At 41.2% G+C, this 20,115-nt stretch overlaps 1 pseudogene; it reads left to right on the forward strand.

Annotated features, from left to right (window-relative positions):
* Positions 1–1,841: 1,841 nt before the first annotated feature.
* On the forward strand, positions 1,842–18,555 carry LOC118995713 (potassium voltage-gated channel subfamily C member 3-like; annotated as a pseudogene).
* The last annotated feature ends 1,560 nt before the right edge of the window (positions 18,556–20,115 follow it).

The following is a 20,115-nucleotide window of genomic DNA, read 5'->3' on the forward strand; positions in this document are numbered from 1 at the left end:
TCTGCAGCCAGTTTTAGTGTCTTGTGGAGAAAGAGCACTCCCTCAGGTAGTGAGACCAGTGAGTTGAAAGTTAAGACTACCCCACGGCTATTTCAGTCACCTCTTAGCTCACCCTGCTAAACTGAGAGTTTGACCATAAATATTAAAAGAAAATTGCTACTACATCTTGGGAACTGGAGGAAGCTTAAGAGGAATTCTGGTACACCTGCATGAGTGACCATGCTCAGGGGTAAAGGTTAGCGAAAGATTACCACAGCTTCAAACAGCCATGGCCACATAGGCCAGAGGGATGCCTTGGTTCACACAACACCTTTACATGAATGAGAGCAAGCTATTCACTTTCAACTGCTGAAGTCTGTGGCTTTATGCATTGGCCCCCTGAGTGCAAGCTGGATTTTGCCTTCATTTGCACCCTTTATTGGCTGTTCTGTAGAACAACACCCTCACTTCACAAGGTGTCACCTCCCAGCCAGTCTTATACTTGAGTCTTCAATAGGCCATTCCATCATTCTATAGGACCAGCTGCTTTTAGCTGATGGGTTTGTGATAATAACAGTGAATCCCTTGGACATGTTGTCTCAGTTATATTGCTATAAAATAAATTTTTGTCAGAAGCAAAATTGTAAGTAGAACACGACAGTATATAAGACACTCAGTCAATCCAGGGATGAAGATACTCAAAGCATGGTAGACAGGAAAGAGAAATCTATATCCAGAATAAGTGTCTGCTCTAATAAGGAAAAATGATGGTCATTTTGGAAGGAATCCCATGGGATTAATCAGCCACAGTAGGTCGGCTAGTCCTTTCACGCATCTATTCAATGGGGGTACACATTGATCTCTGAGGTTAGCAGGTTGGACACTTTAGTAGGTTGGACACTCAGCAGTGGCGGTGAAATCAGCCTTGTTGGCAAGATCCAAGGTCCATGTGGAGCTCACGCATAACCTCTGCCCCTGCCGCCATGTCTATCTGGTACACCAGCCCACTGGGTGGCAGAGGAGAGGTGCTTACTGAGATCCACCCAATGAGCCATCTTCCCTACCAGGCTATTGAGAGCCTCTTCTGCTATGGACTCCCTCTGGTGAACATTCACACGGGACACTGATTTCTTACTGTATGCATTCTAAGACATTCATCCAGATACCTCTTGCCCAAACCTTGTCTCTACTTCTCTGATTTTGTTCCTGCCATGTCTCTGACCATCTGCCCAACCCTTTAGCTATGGCCCATGTCAGTGTCGATATGCACCTCTGACTTTCTCCCATTTCAGCTGGACAACCAAATGCCCAGCTAGACGTTCTACCCATTGGGAAGTGTCCTCTCCTCAGTATTCTTTAGGGCCACCCACGAGTGGGACTAATAGCACTGTAGTTGTCCCTATGACAAACAGAGGGAACTTGTAATGAAGCAAGAGGGATAACTTGAAGGAGGAGAGGGGAAGGGCAGCAGGAATATGTGCATTGAAAGTCTAAGCCATTTGTTTACAAACCTTACCTATGCCTTCATTACCTACTTAAGCCTGACCTCAGATTAACACTTCATTTGAAATTCAAGTGCTGATTCACATGTATGACTTTTGGATGACATCCAGTTCATAATGGGCAGTTCTGGCCATGTTGTCACTTGGTGTCCCGTGACCAGGTGTTTAGCCTTTATCCAGCCCCAGTAGCAATACTGAAGCCTTTTCTCAATAGGAGATTTGGTATTTTCCCAGGAGAGTATGACTCTTTTATGTACCATGACCTAAACTGTACTTCTCCCATATGAGTTTGCCTAAGCTCTACAGAGTGTCTCCATCTGCTACAGACAAGCTGAGTGAGTATCATTGGTTCTGTAGATCATGAGGCCTGGGGATGGCAGGTACCTTACAACCTGAATTAGTCTGAAAGCATTCCCTTGTTCTTGGTGCCGCTCCTATCTGCCAGCTTCACAGATTTCCCAGTGTATGGATAGAAAAACATTCTCAGATATGGTGGAGAGGGACTTGATTTATTGTTCAAGCCTAGCCACTTTTAAATGAACAAGATGCTATTTAAAATTACATCAAGTGAACATGCATAAACTTGGACTGTTCCAGGCAAATGAGTCACTCTAAATATATGTTGCCTCCACGATTCAAAGAAGCCCACCAAGCATTTTGATGTTTTCTTATTGACAGGAATTACAAACCATTGCATTATATAGTCGATGGGCTGTGTCCAGGTTTTAGACGTAGTGGGCCTATTCTTTTTGGCTCAAGTGCTCTCCTGTAGGAAGCCAAATGCAGACTTAGTGTGCAAAGAGTAATGGGTGTTCACTAGTGACATCTATGACAAAGTCAAGACAACAATTAAGTTTTGGAGAACTGCATGGAGATTCCAGACCCAAAACATCAGGACTACTAGTATGAACTGAAAGTCGCTTGGCTAATAGGAACTATATGATACATAAGTCTTTTTCTTACAGCTGAAGTTTATTGTTGCTCTGCAAGAAGATCCCCCTTCCACATGTATACATATACATAATGAGGTCTGTCCAGAAAAAGTCCAACCATTGTTACTATAGCAAAAATGGTTTGTGGACATCCATGTAAACTGGCAGCCAAGACAAATGGACTGGAATGCCTACAAGTGAACAATGATGACTTCACTGTTCTAGTCACTGGGGGCAGTAGATGCTGTTGAGTGAGCATGTGTACTGTGTGGCTGTCACATTCAAAATGACTGAACAAGTAGAGGAATAAATCTGCATCCAATTTTGCATTAATCTTGAGCATTCCTCCATGGAAACTATTCACATGATTTCAGGAGGCCATGGGTATGAGAAACTGGTGACTGGCAGCTTTATCATCATAGCATGCCCACTCATGCATCATGAGTCGTGTGGAGTTTTTTGATGAAATACCAAATCACCCAGGTAACTTAGCCCCCCCTACAGCCCAGATTGGATGCCCTATGACTTCTGGCTTTTCCCAAAACTAAAATATTTTTGAAAGGGAAGAGATTTTAGACTATCAAGGAGATTCAGAAAAATATGATGGGGCAGCTGATGGCAACTGGGAGAAATGTGTGAGGTCCCAAGGTACCTATTTTAAAGGGGATTGAGGCATCATTGTCCTGTGTGCAATGTTTGTTGTATCTTTTTTAAAATATATTTTATTGATTATACCATTACAGTTGTCCCATTCCCCCCCTTCATTCCCCTCCACCCTGAACACCCCCTCCCCCACCATCCCCATTTTAGTTTATGTCCACGTGTCTCAAGTTCTTTAGATTCTGTATTTCCCCCACTATTCTCACCCTCCCCCTATCTATTTTCTACCTACCATCTATGCTGTTTTCTGTGCCTTCTTCCCCCTTCTCCCCCTCCCACCCCCCTGTTTCTAACCCTCCATGTGTTCTTCATTTCTATGGTTCCACTCCTGATCTAGCTGTCCTCTTGGTTTGCTTTTGTTTTAGGTGTGGTTGTTAATAACTGTGAGTTTGCTGTCCTTTCACTGTTCATATTTTTATCTTCTTTTTCTTAGATAAGTCCCTTTAACATTTCATATAATAAGGGCTTGGTGGTGATGCACTCCTTGAATTTGATCTTATCTGAGAAGCACTTTATCTGCCCTTCCATTCTAAATGAAAGCTTTGCTGGATAGAGCAATCTTGGATGTAGGTCCTTGCATTTCATGACTTGGAATACTTCTTTCCAGCCCCTTCTTGCCTGTAAGGTCTCTTTTGAGAAATCAGCTGACAGTCTGATGGGAGTTCCTTTGTAGGTGACTGTCCCCTTATCTCTTGCTGCTTCTAGTATTCTCTCCTTCATTTTAATCTTGGCTAATGTAATTATGATGTGCGTTGGTGTGTTCCTTCTTGGGTCCATCTTCTTTGGAACTCTCTGAGCTTCCTGGACTTTCTGGAAATCTATTTCCTTTGCCAGATTGGGGAAGTTCTCCTTTATTATTCATTCAAATAAGTTTCCCACTTGCTGCTCTTCATCTTCCCCTTCTGGTACCCCTATAATTCAGATGTTGGAACATTTAAAGATGTCCTGGAGGTTCCTAAGCACCCTCCTCATTTTTTTGAATTCTTGTTTCTTCACACTTTCCTGTTTGGTCATTTTTTTTCTTCCTTCTGGTCCACTGCCTTGATTTGAGTCCCAGTTTCCTTTCCATCACTATTGGTTTCCTGTGCACTTCCCTTCTTTTCAATTAGTTTAGACTTCATTTGTTCCTCTAATTTGTGACTAAACTCAACCAGTTCTGTGAGCATCCTGATCACCAGTATTTTGAACTGTGCACCTGCTAGGTTGGCTATTTCTTGGTTGCTTAGAGTTATTGGCTCTGGGGCTTTGAGCTTTTCTTCTGCTTGAGCCATAATGTTTTGGTCTGTTGGCACCTGTTATGTATGAGGGGCAGAACCCTTGGTATTCACCAGGGAGGGGCAACTCAATAGCTGGGTTGTGACGCTATATGTGGGCGCAGGGTCAATGAGGGGCAATGGCGGTTCCCTCTGTTGCTTCCCACCTATGGGGCCTGTGTGGTCTGTCTCACTGCTCGCTCCTTTGCCTGGTTTATCTGCGTGCGAATGTTTGACCATGGTCACCCAGCCGCCGTGTGCCCTCACTGGGTCTGCCCGTGCTCCCCAGTGGCTGCCTGCGCACCTGGGTCTGTCTGGGATCTTTCCTGCACAACCCCGCTCCACTGCTGGCTCCGCCCCTCTTACCAGTCTGGCTGAATGGTTCGTTGTTGTCGAACTTTTGTATAGTTCAATTTTCTGTGTTTTGGTTGCATTTTTGTTACTAAAACTTTGTTGTCTTTAAACTTGGTTGTGTGAGGAGGCACAGTGTTTCCACCTACGCCTCCATCTTGGCTGGAGGTCCTGTTTCTTGTATCTTGTATCTTCTTCAAGAAATGTCTCTATTTTTTATAAGACATGGCTGGATACATTCTGGACAGGCATGGTATTTATAAAATAGTGTTTTTTCATAATATATATTTATACTTTTAATTATATTTTATTGACTATACTATAATAGTTGTCTCGATCCTTCCCCTTTACCCCTCACTCCTTCAGGCAGTCACCCCAACATTGCTCATGTCTGTGGATCATATGTGTAAGTTCTTTGAGTACTCCATTTTCTATACTGTACTTTACATCCCCATGGCTATTCAGTAACTACCTATTTGTACTTCTTAATTCCCTTATCTCTCCTCCCATTCTCCCCCTTCTCCTCCCATCTGTAAACCTTCTTAGAAAAGAAACTATCTTCTTTTTTCTTGCTTTGAAGAGTCTCTCTTTACCTTTAGCCTTTGGCCTTTTAATATTGATGTGTCTTGGAGTGGGCCTCTTTGCATCCATCATAATTGGAACTCTCTGTGTTTCCTGGACTTGCATGTCTATTTTCCTCACCAAATTAAGAAAGTTTTCTTTCATTATTTTTTCAGATAGATTTCCAATTTCTTGCTGTTTCTCTTCTCCTTCTGGCACCCCTATGAGATGAATGTTGGACCTCTTAAAGTTGTCCCAGAGACTATTTATACTATCCTCATTTTTTATTCTTTTTTTCTTCCTATTGTTTTGTATGGTTATTTTTTGCTCTCTTATATTCTAAATAATTGATTTGATTCTCAGCTTCATCCACTCTACTGTGGTTTCCCTGTAAATTGTTCTTTATTTCAATTAGTGTATCTTTCATTTCGACTAGGTTTTCTTATTGTGTTGAGATACTCACTGAGTTCCTTGAGCATCCTTATAACCAGTGTTTTGAATTCTGCATCTGATAGATTGCTTATTTCCATTTCATTTAGCTCTGTTTTGGAGTTTTGATCCATCCTTTCATTTGGGCCATGTTTCTTTGTCTCCTCATTTTGGCAGCCTCCCTGTGTTTATTTCTGTGTATTAGGTAGAGCTGCTTTGACTCTGTGTCTTGGTAGTGTGGCCTAAGGTAGTAGGTGTCCTGTAGGGTCCAGTGCACAGCCTCCCCTATCACCCCAGTAGGATACTCGAGGTGCATGCACCCTTTGTGTGGGCTGAGTACACCCTGTTCTTGTAGTTGAGCCTTGGTTGTGGCCAGTTAGCTGCAAGACTGGCTGTGACCACTTACCATGAACCTCCATCGTCCGTGGAGGATCAGCTCTGCAAGGGCAGGGTTGTGGTGTTCTGATGTGGTCTGTAGCTATCTACTGAGTGTGCTGTCTTTGTGGTTTCCTGGGTGGTGCAGGCCAAGGTAAGTCCCCACTTGTATTTTTCCCAGGGCACCCTGCCTGAGCTGGCTCTTCATTTTTTTTATTCATTTACTTAGTGTAGCCTTCAAGCAATCTGAGATGGCTGCTACTTGTGCTGGGCTTGGAGATTCCCAGGTGAAGTCAAGCTGTGACTCTAATCTGGCTGCCACTAGGGCTCTGAAGTCAGCTGTTGCTTATTTGATAGGATTTTAGGAACCAAGACCGCCATTCATATGGAAAAGCAATTTGGGTGGGTCTGCAACTTGGGTAGGGTAGAGCCTCTGTGGATCTCCAAGGTGGGTCACACAGTGTTAGACAGGTTGATGGAATCTCACATATGGCACCAGCCTACTGGCTCTGTGGGGAGGAGGGCTCAGCAAAAGGACAATGGCCTCTCCTTGCCCTGAAGCCAGACACTTCAGTCTCTCTCTTTATACCACTGGTGTCCTTCAAGCTGCCACCTTGGTGCTAGAGCTCAGAGGGAGCGAGTCTGAGAAGGTGAGTCCATGTGTGGGTTCCCCAAGGGGAACTGCTTAGGGCTCCAATAGCCTCCTTCACCAACTCAATCCCTGCTGGTTATTGCAGCCAGAAGTTATGGAAACTTATATGCCTGGCATTGGAATCTTGGGCTGGGGGACCTAGTGTGGGTCTGGGATTCCTTGTTCCTGAGATAACCCTCCTGAATTTTTATCCACATAGGTGTGGTACCAGCCTCTTTCTCATCCATGCCCCTCTGACAAGTCTGGATGAATGTGGTTTTTTCAATTCCAAAGCTATCAGACACCCATTCAACTCTTTTTCTGACATTTCCAACTGATGACTGTTCTATATTTTAATTGTGATTTTGATGTGGGTGTGTGAAGAGGAAAACCATGTCTGCTTACATTGCCAACTTGACCAGAAGCTCAAAGTAGTGTGGATTTACATATCTGTGGATAGAGGAAGAATGATGAGAAAAACTATTATGTCAGATACTCTAAAAACCTAAAAACTCTGAAACAATATTTTCATTCCCTTTCTCTACAAGTGTACATTTTATCTGGCTTATGATTACTCTCCCTGTTTTCAAAAGCACACACTTGAATTGCTTTTAAAACTCATACTATAAGTTTATTTACATGTAAGTTGGCTTAACTTCAGAAAGACGGGGTGGAAACCTTAGGTCATACTCATGTAAGATAGAACATATAGAATTAATATATAAAGAACTGAGGTGAATATTTGCTTCTGTCCAAGATGGAGTAACAGGGACCAGATTTATGTTCTAACATAAAATAACTAAAGAAAAGATATGAAAGAACTGTTCTCAACATATTGGACAGCAGGCAACAAAGGACAATAATTTATGAGAAAAAGCAAACAAATAAGATAAACCCTATGACTTCCCCTGAATAGGTAAATTTTCTAGGCTGTTGAGCAGGGAGGGGGAGATCCAAACAGAGCCATGAGAATCTATATTTAGAGACTATAGAAGTATGATTGACTTTTATATATTGATCTTGTATCCTGCCAGCTTAATAAAATAAACTCATATGTTCTTGTAGATTTGTTGTTGGTTGTATATTCCATAAGATTTTCTATATACATGTTCACATGGTCTGCAAAATTACATACAATTTTAATTTTTTCTTTTCAATCTAAATGTTTTTCATTTCTTATTCTTGCCTTATTGCAAGGGCTAGAATCTCTAGTGTAATGTTGAATAAAAGGAATGAGATCTGACATACTTTTCTTATTCCTAAACTTAAAAAAAGCATGCATCATTTCACCAGAAAGTATGATGTCAACTATACATTTTGAGAAGGTTTTTGTAGATGCCTTAATTCCCTTCTATTTATAGTTCACTGAGAATTTTTAAAAATCTAGAATGGATGTTAGATTTTTTCAAATGTTTTTTCTGCATTTATTGAGATGATTGTGTGGTTTTTATTTTTTATTGGTTAATATGGAGAACAAAATAAATTGATTGTTGCAAGTTAAACAAACCATGTACAATCTGGGATAAACTTCACTTGATTTTGACACTTCATCTTTGTTATATGTAGCTGGATTTGATTTTCTAGAACTTTGTTTAGATATCTATGGTTGTGAAGGATGTTAGTCTGTAGGGTTTTTTCCTATTGCAATGTTTTTGTCTGGCTTTGGTAATAGCATAGTGCTAGAGTCATAGAATAAATTAAAAAATTCTCCCTGTTTTTAAATTTTCTGGAAGAATTTGTATAGAACTTGGCATTATTCTTCTCTTAAGGAGTGCATTTAAAAATATATATATTTTATTGATTATGCCATTACACTTGTCCCATTCTCCCTCTTCATTCCCCACCACCCTGCATACCTCCTCCTGCCACATTCCCCCTCTTTAGTTCATGTCCATGGGTCATAAGTCCTTTAGCTTCTACATTTCCCATACTATTCTTGCCCTCCCCCTGTCTATTTTCTCCCCAACATCTATGCTACTTATTCTCTGTACCTTTTCCCCCTCTTTCCTCCTCCCACTCCCCTGTTGCTAACCCTCCATGTGATCTCCATTTCTGTGGCTCTGCTCCTGATCTAGCTGTTTGCTTAGTTTGCTTTTGTTTTAGGTGTGGTTGTTAATAACTGTGTGTTTGCTGTCCTTTCACTGTTCATATTTTTTACCTTCTTTTTCTTAGGTAAGTCCCTTTAGTATTTCATATAATAAGGGCTTAGTGATGATGAACTCCTTGAACTTGACCTTATCCAAGAAGCACTTTATTTGTCCTTCCATTTTAAATGAAAGCTTTGCTGGATAGAGCAATCTTGGATGTAGCTCCTTGTCTTTCACCACTTGGAATACTTCCTTCCAGCCCCTTCTTGACTGTAAGGTCTCTTTTGAGAAATCTGCTGACAGTCTGATGGGAACTCCTTTGTAGGTGACTGTCCCCTTATCTCTTGCTGCTTCTAGAATTCTCTTCCTTCATTTTAATCTTGAGTGATGTAATTATGATGTGCCTTGGTATGTTCTTCCTTAGGTCCAGCTTCTTTGGGACTCTCTGAGCTTCCTGGACTTCCTGGGAGTCTATTTCCTTTGCCAGATTGGGGAAGTTCTCCTTTATTATTCATTCAAATAAGTTTCCCACTTGCTTCTGTTCCTCTTCCCCTTCTGGTACCCCTATAATTCAAATGTTGGAATGTTTAAAGATGTCCTAGAGGTTTCTAAGCCTCTCCTCATTTTTTTGAATTCTTGTTCCTTCATTCTATTCTGGTTGAATGTTTCTTTCTTCCTTCTGGTCCACTCCACTGATTTGAGTCCCAGTTTTCTTTCCATCACTATTGGTTCCCTGTGCATTTTGCTTCATTTCACTTAGTGTAGCCTTCATTTTTTCATCTAACTTGCAACCCAAATCAACCAGTTCTGTAAGCATCCTGGTCACCAGTGTTTTGAACTGTGCATCTGATAGGTTAGCTATCTCTTTGTTGCTTAAAGTATTGGCTCTGGGGCTTTGAGCTATTCTTCTGCTTGAGCCATAATGTTTTGGTCTGTTCCTGCCTATTATGTATGAGAGGCAGAGGCCTAGGTGTTCACCAGGGAAGGGTGACCCAGCTTCTGGGTTATGACTTCGGGTGAGGTCCGAGAGCGAGCAATGGCATTTGTTCCACTCCCTCTCAAATTTCAGTCCCCTCTGCTGCTTCCCACAAGCAAATTGGGCCCTTCTGATGCTGGTTCCCAGGTGGGTGGGCTTGTGTACATTCTAGGACCCTGTGGGTCTCTCCAACGAATTCTCCTGTGAGTCTGGGAGCCTCTCCCAGCACCTCTACCCTCAAAAGTTTTTCCAATTGGTGCTTTTAGGGTTTATTTCCCATTGCTGGGGCTCTGGATTGTGTGCTCTGTCTCACTGCCAGTTTTTTTGCCTGGTTTGTCTACATGTGAATGTGTGTCCACGGTCAGCCAGCCACCTTATGAGCCTTTTCTATGGTTTCTCTGGTTTGCTCATTTTTGTCCCTGCACCAGGTCAGCTAACCACTGCCTTGTCTGTGGGGACCTCTCCCCGCCCTCCGCTGACTCCATCCCTCTTACTGTTCTGGATGAATGGTTTGTTGTTGTCAGACTTCGGTACTATTCAATTATCTGTCTGTTTTGGTTGTATTTTTGTTTCTAAATCTTTGTTGTCCTTAAGTTTGGTTATGCAAGGAGGAACAGTATTTCCACCTACACCTCCATTTTGGCCAGAAGTCCTTAAGGAGTGCATTAATGAAGGCATTTCAACTTGGAATTTCCTTTGTGGGAATTTTTTTAACTAAGAGTTTGATTTACTTAGTAGATATGGAGACATTCAAGTTATCTATTTTGTCTTGAGTGAGCTTTGGAATTTCTTAAATTAATTGTTAGTTGTTCACAATATTCCTTGATTATGCTATTAATGGCCATAATAATGTCACTTCTCTTATTCCTGATATTGGCAAACTTATGTCTCTTCTCTTTTCCTGAGCAATTTGGGCTAGAACTTTATCAACTTTCTTGATATTCTAAAAAAAAGGATTTACTCCAATCCCTGTTTCCATCATCAATTTACCTTCTCCTATTCTGTAGTCAGCTCTCCTGACTTTGTCTTACAAGGACTCTTGTGATTATATTTAGGGCTCATCTGGATAATCCAGGATAAGTTCTCCATCTCAAGATCCTTAATCAATTATGCAAAGTTTCTTTGGCAGGCAAAATTCACAATGCCCAAGGATTATGACCTGGATATCTTTAAAGGCCATTATTTAACCAGCATGGCTCTTTTACATAGTTGCAGTGGCATTCCATATAGAATTGTAGATCTTGATTTTTTTCATTTACCATAATTTATTAGCAATAATTTATTCATCATGAATGGGCTCCAAAGTTATAGAAAACATTTATTCTGTTTTTTTTTTAAGAATTCCCAGTGTTCTCAGTGCAAGGTAAAGGTAGACATTCTTGGGCCAAGCTGTGAAAACATAGGCATCCTATGAAAGGAAGCCACATACTCACGATGGAGATAATCTTAGCCTGGTCTATTAGGGTCCACCATGAAAATAAAGTATAAAGCAAGAAAGGTAAGTTACAACAATTAATTAATTAGTGTACTAAGCAAACACTAGTCAAGCATCTACTATGCATAGAGCATCTATCAGGTGTAGAGGTAAGAGTGAATAGAGAGAAGGGGAGAGGGAAACTAACATGAATAAGATAAGGTCCTGCTCTCAGAGACCTGCATTTGGGTAGACAAATTCAGAAATGACATTACAGAAAGCAAAATTAGCTAAGTGCTGGGATAGAGGGATAGATGTATAGAAGAGGGAGGGACATGGTCAGCAGGGTACAGGAAAAGTTTCATAAAAGGAAACAATATTTGGCCTAGGGTTTGAATTTAAGCTTTTTCAACTGTTTACAATGGAGGCACAAACTTAAAGTTAACCATGTAACCTTCCAACTGAGAAGTGCTTAAACTTGGGGCCGTCCTGATAATGTTATCATAAGAAGACTGTCAAGATGATTTCCTCAGTTACACCAACTTGAGCTTCCTCTTGACAGCCCAACAAAGAAGCAACATTAGGATCTCCTCAGAGAAAAAGGAGAAGGCAGCCAATGAGGCACTGGCAACATTGGAGGAAAATTCCAGGGGAGATTTCCTACTGGATCAACTTAGCAAAGCTAAAGCTGTGTTTCCCAGAATTCCTTTCCTGTATAATTCCAGATAAAGAGTGGCCACAGGGACTTACTCAGAAGGTGAAAGTGAAGCAGAATCCATTAAACTCAAGATTGTCACAAGGTATGTGTACCAGCTCATGCACATGGCTGCTGATGTGCCTGCCTCCTGGTGTTGGGCAGCAGCTGGATGGCAGCTCTTCCAGCTCACACCAGATCTTCTCTTTGAGCTAATTTGAGTTTCAGGCCAGGCACAGGTGTAGCTCCATAAGAAGAGTGCCAGCTTCTTCTATAGGATGCCCATGCCATGCAGGTCAGAGGTGGTGTGAGACAGACACGGGTCCCAGTTTTTCCTGTGGTTCTGGTTTGTCTTGCTTTATTGTGTTTCATATCTGGGTTTTTTCTTTACTGCCAGTCCTATTGGCCTACAGCAACTATATGCCCACTGCCAGACTATAGAGACAAGGGCTTCCTTTGACGTCTTCACCAGCTCACGACTGGTAAAAGTCAAATGCCCAGAGTCCCTTAATACATATCACTTGGTGTGGTTCTGCTTCCCAGATTGAATCCTGAGTGACAGAGTGTGGCCTGCTGCAATGACCCTGTCTGATTACAAGGCATGGGGGAGGTCAGTGGGAGAAATACCTTATTTTTTTTTATTAGTTTAGACATTGCTTACTTTAAAAATTTATAGAGCAGGGACTTCTGGCCAAGATAAAGACATAAGTAGACACACTGTGCCTCCTCACACAACCAAAAGAAGGACTACAACAAATTTAAAAACAAAAAACAACCAGAACTGACACAAAATCAAACTGCATGGAAATCTGACAACCAAGGAATTAAAGAAGAAATATTCATCCAGACTGGTAGGAGGGGTGGAGATGGGCCACTGGGTGGAGAGGACTCATGGCAAGGCAGTGGCTGGCGGACGGGGCAGTCCCACATTCACGTTCAGATAAATTGGGAGGAACAACTAGGGAGCAAGACAGATCGCACAACCCAGGGTTCCAGTGTGGGGAAATAAAGCCTCAAAGCCTCTGACTGTAAACTCCTGTGGGGGTTGATACGGCAGCTGGAGAAACTCCCAGCCTCACAAGAGAGTTCATTGGAGAGACCCAGAGGGTCCTAGAATGTGCACACACCCACCCACCTGGGAATTAGTACCAGAAGGGCCCAATCTGATTATGAGTAGAGGGGGAAGTGACTGAAAACCAGCAGAGAGCGGAGCAAGCAGCACTGTTCCCTCTTGGACTCCTCCCCCACACACAGAGTCACAACCAGTGACCTGGGTTGCTCTACCCTGGTGAACACCTAAGGCTCCACCCCTTACTACATAACAGACAGGCCCAGACAAAACAACAACAAAAAAAGGCCCAAATGAAAGAACAGTTCAAAGCTCCAGAAAAAATACAACTAAGCAATGAAGAAATAGCCAACCTATCTGATACACAGTTTAAAACACTGATAATCAGGATGCTCCAGGAACTCACTGGGTACTCTAACAGCATAAAAAAGACCCTGGCAGCAATGAAGGTTGCATTATGTGAAATAAAGAAAAGTCTACAGGGCACCAACAGTGACAGGAAGGAAATCAGGACTCATCAACGGTTTCAAGCAGGAGGAAGAAAGAAACTTTCAACCAGAACAGAATGAAGAAACAAGAGTTCAAAAAAATGAGGAGAGGCTTAGGAACCTCCAGGACATCTTTAAATGTTCCAACACCTAGATCATAGGGGTGCCAGAGGGAGAAGGAGAAGAGGATGAGCAAGAAATTGAAAACTTATTTGACAACATAATGAAAAAGAACTTCCCCAATCTGGCAAAGGAAATAGACTTCCAGAAAGTCCAGGAAGTTCAGAGAGTCCCAAAGAAGGTGGACCCAAGGAGGAACACACCAAGGCACATCATAATTACATTAGTCATTAGTATTAAAGAGAAGGAGAGAATCTTAAAAGCAGCAAAATGAAAGGAGAGAGTCACCTACCAAGGAGTTCCCATAAGACTGTCAGCTGATTTCTCCAAAGAAATCTTGCAGGCAAGAAGGGGCTGGAAAGAAGTATTTGAAATCATGAAAGGAAAGAACCTACATCCAAGATTACTCTATCCAGCACAGCTATCATTTAGAATGGAAGGGCAGATAAAGCGCTTCCCAGATAAGGTCAAGTTAAAGGAGTTCATCATCACCCAGCCCTTATTATGTGAAATGTTAAAGGTACTTGTCCAAGAAAAAGAAGATAAAACATATGAACAGTAAAATTACAACAAACTCACAGCTATTAACAACTGAACCTAAAAAAAAAAACAAAAATGAAAACAAACTAAGCAAACAACTAGAACAGGAACAGAATCACAGAAATGAAGATCACATGGAGGGTTATCAGTGGGGGAGGGGGAGGAAAGTCTCAGAGAACAAGTAGTATAAATGGTAGGTAGAAAATAGACAGGGGGAGGCTAAGAATAGTATAGGAAATATAGACACTGAAGAACTTATATGTACAACCCATGAATATGAACTAAAGTGGGGAATATGGGTGGGAGGGGGTGTGCAGAGTGGAGGGGACTAAAGGGGTGGGGAATGGGACAACTGTAATGGCATAACCAGTAAAATATATTAAAAAAAATAAAAATTAGAAATAAAAATGTACAGATCTATCAACAAATAAATGGGTCTTTTTTATTGCTGGGACTTTTTCCTACAAAGTATTAAAACCACAAACTGTGAAATCTAATGCATATCTCTTGATAAACATAGCTGCTGAATTTTCTTGTAATATTTTTCAAAAATTCTAGACTTTTAAGTAAATGAAAGAAGTCAAGCCACAATCAAAGTAAAACATTAGTGTTAATCTCAAAATATTTTTACTTAGTTAAATCCTTTTTTCCCCTCTATTGAAAGCCTCTTGAGAAATCCCATTTGACAAGGGATATTATTACAGTTTGTAATGGCCAACATCGGGGCAAGACTTTTTTTCCCTCTTTTGTAAAATCAATTTTAGTTATTTACAATGAACTTAAAAACCATGAACTTTAAAGAAAAAGCTTGACAGATTTGATGTATGATAGACTAAAGTTTTTTTAAAAGCTAGAAAAAGATTTTTTTCTTTTTGGCTGTGGAATAAAAACATGGCCTAGCCACTCAGAGTTGATTCTAAGAGAGCAGTGAAATAGAGTTGCCCAGTGATTATAAAATATCTACAGAAAACTAGTTAACAAAGGAGATGTAAATGTTTTTCCATCAATGGAATAATGTAGCAGGAGGGGGGTGCATTTCTCCCAACAAACAGAATCGGTTTTGTTGTGTGTGTATGTATGTGCAAGCTAGTTTCTGATTACAGTGCTTATTTTATTCAATTAGAGTAGCTTATAGTAACTATTTTTTAGGAGAACCACAAAATAGATAAGATATGTAATATCCTGTGGAAGAGTCTAGATTCTGGTCATTTGTGGCCTGATGTTCAGGATGGAAATTTTTCAACACATTCCTTCATGCCTCTTGGTGTCTTTGCACCCCCGCTCCTTGTTTTGTTAATGCCTTCGAAGTAGTTGTAAGCAGTTTCTCAAGTATAATCGTCAACCGCGTGTTTGACTACTGACTGTTGATTTAAAAGGAGCTCCCTTTTCAAAGGAAATTCGTCCACTCTTCCTGTGTCTACAGGCAAGAGAGAATGACTGTGTCATGGCACCCAGAGTCATGTGTTTGGAGCTTTGAAATGATCACAAAATTACTTTTCCCCTTTCATTTATTTTCTTCTTAAATCCTGTTTTACAGTAATCATTCAAATGACTTCACTACATGGTCAGCTAAATAATGGCTTTAGGAGGCTGGCTATTTTAAATAGTGGAGACTAAACAGCTACTTCTCAACCTTTTAAGAAGTGTTTTTTTAATGAACAAGAAAGGCCTGGAATATGAATGAAAATGTGTCAGAAATACAAAGCATTTTTTCTAAAACATTTTTATGCAAGAAAATGTAGATTTTATTCCTTGTCTGTAACTGTCTTCAAGACTCTATTTGCAATGGTCTCTGTATGAAATAAAGAGGAAAAGAACAGGACAAAAACTAGAAAAGAAAACATCTTTTAAAATTATTAATGACATCTACCTAATGAGTTACTAATTAATATTTAATCAGTGATTTTGCAATATAAATATCAAATAAGTTATTGAGTTGAGAGAAACGCTACAGCAAGTTCTATCTATTTCATCAATTCCTTGATGTTATTAAGTTTATTCTTTGTGATGAGTTTATTATTTGGCTAAATTTAATACTAAACTACAGAAAGATTAAAACTTGACTTACTCTAAATTAGGTTTGACCTTCCTTTTGTTTGGTAGTTCAACAACCTCCCACCCCAAATGATGACGATATCACACAGCAATGGGGATACTAATTGAGAAAGTGCTTCATAGTTGGGCTTGGGAACAGGAGCCATTAATTGCTGAATTGACTCACAAGCACTATTGTGTCTAATGAACTGGTAGAGTTTTAAAAGAATTGGTGAACTTTGTCATTTAAAATTGGATTAAAAATTTCTTAATGCTTCTCTGGAAGATGTCAGGATGTAGAGAGAATGATGGAATTAGAAAATCACCTTTTGCCAGTAATTGAATTTAGATTCATCAATTGATGCTGAAAATCATGGGCAAAAGTAGCATTAAAAAAAGAATATTTGCATGTCTTCAAAATATCTCTCCATAAGACACTTGTTAATTACAAAAGAGGAATTAGTTAAATTTAAAGTAGAGAAACCTGGCTCCCACCTTAACCAAGGGTCAAAGTTGACAACAAAGCAATAGAATACCTCCAAGGATGCAACAAGGACACACTGAAGACACAGAATTTCTGTGTTATCATAGTGTGTAACCTGAATCTTGTCATGAAGAAAGCAGAGAATTCCAAACTGGGGAACATCGGACAAAACAGATAGCCTGTACTCTTCAAGAGTGTCGTGAAGGACAAAGACCAGCTGAAATGGGTCCCATTAAATGGACACAAAACTGGCATGACAACAAAAGACAATTCCTTATGGAAATTATCGTCTGCATTATATAAAGGGGAAACAAAGTCAGAGTGTTTCAGAGCTTGCCTGCAACACCAGCTAATGATCACAGAGATCCAATCCACTGAAAGCAAACAAAGGACTACAGATCAAAGGGGGCAGAACAAAAATGATTTCTATCAGAGGTAACTCTGTGTCATGAAAACCTATGAATTTCATGGAACAAAAGTCACAGACCATTGAACAAGAGATTCTCCCATACACGGGATGACCAGGCTATTGATGAGCAAAAAAGAAAAGATGCACATGGGTGGGGAGACACCAGAGGAACTTTCCAAGGAGCCATCCCGTCACCCCTCCACTCACCCTGTGTCTGCTGTGATGGTCAACCCCGGAGCAAGTGAGGTTTCCACTGCAAACATCGTCCCATAAATAAATGATGTTACACGTATCTTTTAAGGTTTCTGGTTTGGTTTGGTTTTCTTTCTGCATCAAACTCTTTCCGTGGGCATTTTAAAGGAAATGAGGGTGCCTTGTAAATTCAGGTTTTTGGTATTTTGAAAAATAGATATGCAACATATATATGTTGACATTTATGGCACTGAAAATATAAAGTTTGCATAAATATTTTAATTTTAAGATAGCCTCAAATTATTTTAAATGATGTAAGACAGCTAATAGTTCTCCAAATAATGTATTAACATATAAGATTTCAAAAAATATATAAAAGATTTTAAGAAGCAAGTGCCTTTCCCTGAGTTCCACACTCTTTGCCATGTGTGCCTGATCTTCCGGGAGGCGGAAGTCCAGCTGGATCACTGGTGTGGGACATGGGGTCAGGGTGGGGGAGGGGAACCATCAATAGCAGCAGAACAATCGTCTTGTTTACCATTGGGCCCCTTACCTGCTCTACCTGGAACTGCTCGGTGCCTTTTGTTTTGGAAGTGAGCTCTTCCCCAGGGCCCATTTCCTGCCCTGATAAGGTGCACTTCCTGTGTAGCCCTCTCAGTCTAGCTAACATTTTCTGTCTGTTCCTTATACTGCTGGAATTGGTGGTGGGTGACAAGGCTGAACAACAACCCTGTCTCAGCCTAACACTCCAGGCCATTCATTCTCTCTATGTCCTCAAGCGGATTCATCTCCTGGGCTTCCTTGAAAAGTCCCTGGCTGTGGGGAGTCCTGTTTCATACCCTTCATTCTTCTTGGAAGGAGGTATGTGCCTTTCTCCATGATCTGGGTGTCTGAGATCTTATTCTTTGGCTTGCTCTTTCTCTATGGGAGGGGCTCTTGGGCATGTCCACCCCAGGTCAGGGTGAGCCCTACTTTGGAGGCATCTTTAATTATCTCTGGTGGACTGTCATAACTCTCACCACTATTGGCTCTGAAGGTGTCTACCCCCTCTCTACTCTGGGCCAGCTCACCGCTGCTGTCACAGCCACTGTGGGCATGCACACCATTGTCTTGCTGGTGCACATGTTCCTGGTCCATTTCCAGCGCTATTATGCTGTAGCCCTAGCCTGCCAGAAACAGAGTTGGTGAAGTCCTGTGATGGTCCCATTGGTCAAAAAGGGTGGATTCTACCTTCCCTTCTTTTCTCTTGCCAGTTTTTGGTTACAGATAAGGATTTCTGGCCTTAGATTTGGCATAGAGTCCTTGAAGAATAATCCCAGGTCATGGCAATCTCTGCTAGTCAGTATTAGCTAGCTATAGCCTGAAGGGGTGGGGAGAATCTGAAGGAAGAGGATTAGGGGCAATGCCAGCTAGGCTTCAGTTTCCCTCTGCCCCACCCTAGGCCTTTCTCTGAATCCTGAAGTGACCAGGAATGATAAAGTATAGTTCTTCCTGAATTCCTGGGTTGGTGCTCAATCCCCCTCTCAACCAGTGTGCCCTCCCACCCCCTCATCCCTGTCCCCCATACCTCCAACTAGACCATAGTTTAGTTGGGGGACTTTTAGTGATGGTTGCAGTGAGATATTAACATGACTCACCTATGGATATCAATGATGGTTGGCTGCGGGTATTAATAGCAACTGTCTGTGCATATCTGACAGCAATTGGTTATGAGTATTGATGGTATTCAGTACTGGCAGTGCCCAGGCATAGCCAGATTGTAGCACTGATCTCCATGCTGGCCCTGGGACACACGCTCCTTAGAGCCATAACGAGGCTTTTGCAGATTCTCAGAGACTCTAGACAGAGGCAGGTCAGCCAGGTCTGAACCCGGGAAAGCACTCTGACTACAATATCCTCTTCATCCTGCTGTATCTTCCCTACTCCTTCCCTCTTTTCCCACCTCTGTGACTTTTTAAAATAATGTTTTAGATCTATTATTAACCATCATTAACCACAATATATTAGTAATTGTTAACCATACTATCTCAGCTACAATAACACTATATAGTCACTAACAGACATGAAATGTTATTGCTATACATTGCATAAAAGGGATTGAGGAAATTGGATTTGTTGGCAAGAGTAGGCAAGTGAAATCCTCTTCCAGATTTTTTAACATATTTTTGGGTATATACTCATTTACAATTCTTTTCTTGTAAAATATATGTTACTGATTATGCTATTACACTTGTCCTATTTCCCCCCCCTTCATTCCCCTCCACCCTGCACACCCCCTCCCCCACAACCCCCCCTTTAGTTCATGTCCATGTATCATAAGTCCTTTAGCTTCTACATTTCCCATGCTATTCTTGCTCTCCCCCTGTCTGTTTTCTCCCCACCATCTATGCTACTTGTTCTCTTTACCTTCTCCCTCTCTCTCCTCCTCCCACTTCCCTGTTGCTAACCCTCCATGTGATCTCCATTTCTGTGGCTCTGCTCCTGATCTAGCTGTTTGCTTAGTTTGCTTTTGTTTTAGGTGTGGTTGTTAATAACTGTGAGTTTGCTGTCCTTTCACTGTTCATATTTTTTATTTCCTTTTTCTTTGGTAAGTCCCTTCAATATTTCATATAATAAGGGCTTAGTGATGATGAACTCCTTGAACTTGACCTTATCTGAGAAGCACTTTATCTGCCCTTCCATTCTAAATGAAAGCTTTGCTGGATAGAGCAATCTTGGCTGTAGGTCTCTGGATTTCATGACTTGGAATACTTCTTTCCAGCCCCTTCCTGCCTGTAAGGTCTCTTTTGAGAAATCTGCTGACAGTCTGATGGGAACTCCTTTGTAGGTGACTATCTCCTTATCTCTTGCTGCTTCTAGAATTCTCTCCTTCATTTTAATCTTTGGTGATGTAATTATGTGCCTTGGTGTGTTCCTTCTTGGGTCCAACTTCTTT

This window comes from Sturnira hondurensis, unplaced genomic scaffold, assembly GCF_014824575.4.
Source record: "Sturnira hondurensis isolate 20B ecotype Veracruz unplaced genomic scaffold, ASM1482457v3 Scaffold0010428, whole genome shotgun sequence".
Taxonomy (NCBI): Eukaryota; Metazoa; Chordata; class Mammalia; order Chiroptera; family Phyllostomidae; genus Sturnira; species Sturnira hondurensis.